We start from the raw sequence: 2,164 nt of genomic DNA, 5'->3' as shown, positions 1-2,164 counted from the left end.
ATTAAAATTTCACGCTTGCGCACAACCCTTGTGTTTCACTAACTGAGCGAAGATTTATATACCCATTTCACCGGCTCGGCTTCACAGAATGCAGTTCGGAGTCAATATACGTTAGTTAATATATATATGTTTAGCAAGCTCAATAAAGTTTTCACTCATATCACTGGCAATGGCCTCAACTTTAAAACCAATGGCTGCTAATTTTAGAACACACTTTTCTAAGATAGGCTTAAGATCATTTGCCTTTAGTGTAGTTCCTATGAAAAAAATGCTATAGGTTGCTTCCACAAAGAATATAAACCCTTAGCCATAATGACCAATGCGTTTTTACAAATAGATGAATTTTTTATTTTTTCCCAGGTCTTCAAATCCAACGATTTCATCTGTACCTGGACAAAGGACAAGATTAGATTTCAAAGATATCTCATCAATACATCCCAACACAAACCTAGCCAACCCAACCCAATGAGTATCTTGCTCTAACATTGTTTTTCTTTTGATCTCTAAAGCTTTGAATATCGCCTTATTTTCTAATCCAGGTAACATACAAGTCTCTCTGTTATCCTCTGTAAACTCCGTTTATTAGACAAAGTTAACATTTTTGTTAAAAAATTATATGCTAGAGGACTCAAAAAATAAAGTGTCAGGGCATACTGTTTTAATTTTATGAAGTATCTGTGCAATCTTCTATTTTTAGCTTTTAAGGCAATATGCAACTTGATAATAACTGACAAATGCTTGTCCAGGAATATGTTACGCATTTTGTCAAATTTTTTTACATTTAGAATGCCAGATTCTTTTGCTTGTACCACCCCCAGCTTCCTCTTGGTTGACCGTTTTCAGAGGGTTCTTATTTCCTTCCTCGTCTTCTCCTTTCTCGGGGTATTGGAGCTTAATTGAAGAGGAGTTTAAGTGGCAAAAGTTGGTGATAATAGGGGTGGAGTTAACTCATTCACTGGAAAGTGACTCTGTTGTAAAAAATGTAGTAAAACTTACAGCTCGCATCTAAAGATAACTGTCTGTTATGTCTGCTATGTTTCATACCAAGCTCATCAATAGCAGGTTGACTTTTAACCAATGTTACATCTAAAAATATAATTATTACATAAAAAATACACATATGTGTGTTTAGGGAGGGAAACATGAAGTGATTGCTTTTTAGAATGGATATAGGTATCATGGATTATTATTATGAATATAACCACTTTCTAGTGAGATTCTGATTATCTCTCTTGATTGTTATTTGTTTCCTCCCTCTTTGGAAATATTGTAGGGCATGCATTGTGAAATAAACGCTTCCTGGTTGAACCTCTATGTATATATTTTGCTTCAAAGTGAAGCTCACACAATTTATACCGTTTGTATAAAACATCAATTTTGGGAAGTAAATCCGTTCGATGGCATGACTCAATCCATAATTTGGCACTACAAAGAAAAAATATTATTTATCATGTATAAAAATTTTCATTCAATGGGTTATTCTCAAAGACATGTTATTCTAGATCAGAATAATTTTATTGATTTATATTGAATGTACTTACATCTGTGGATGCTTGGGAAAATAAAACATGCTTTTTCCATCCCCTTCCTTACTATGACACCCCCGAAATGCACAAGTAATACCAGGCATAATGAGACGCATAATGTCTTCGAGGATAGTTCACAAAAATATTTAACAATAAAAACAACTTAACAATAAACACAATTAAACAATAAATACAATTTAACAATAAACAAACACAAATCAAAGAAAACTGACAGAACACACAAGAATCAAAAGAATCAAATACATGAGAATCGTGCAAAAATTTCTACCTCTATATCTCTGAAGAATTTAGTCGTCGTCTATGGTCCATAGTCGTGTCCATGGTCCATACGATCTTAAATTCTTGTTCTGTAGCCATCTAACCTGACTACACATCATATTAAGTAGCAAATTATATATGATGTAGCGAAATAATTAATCAACGAGTAGTTCCCGTTAGCGATGGGAACTATCGAATGGTTAATGAATGAATGATTTCAACTATCGAATGGTTTTATTCGAATAAAATCATTCATTCATTTGTATACTAAAGCATATGTGACAACCTCGCCGTGCGACTAAATGGTTATCGTTGAGCCACGACTATCGAATGCTTTTGATAAATGAAATTTAGTATTC

The sequence above is a fragment of the Sitophilus oryzae genome, unplaced genomic scaffold, assembly GCF_002938485.1.
Source record: "Sitophilus oryzae breed Bouriz unplaced genomic scaffold, Soryzae_2.0 scaffold_165_pilon_pilon, whole genome shotgun sequence".
Lineage (NCBI taxonomy): Eukaryota > Metazoa > Arthropoda > Insecta > Coleoptera > Curculionidae > Sitophilus > Sitophilus oryzae.
The sequence above is the reverse complement of the archived record's forward strand: the minus strand, read 5'-3'. Positions refer to the sequence as shown.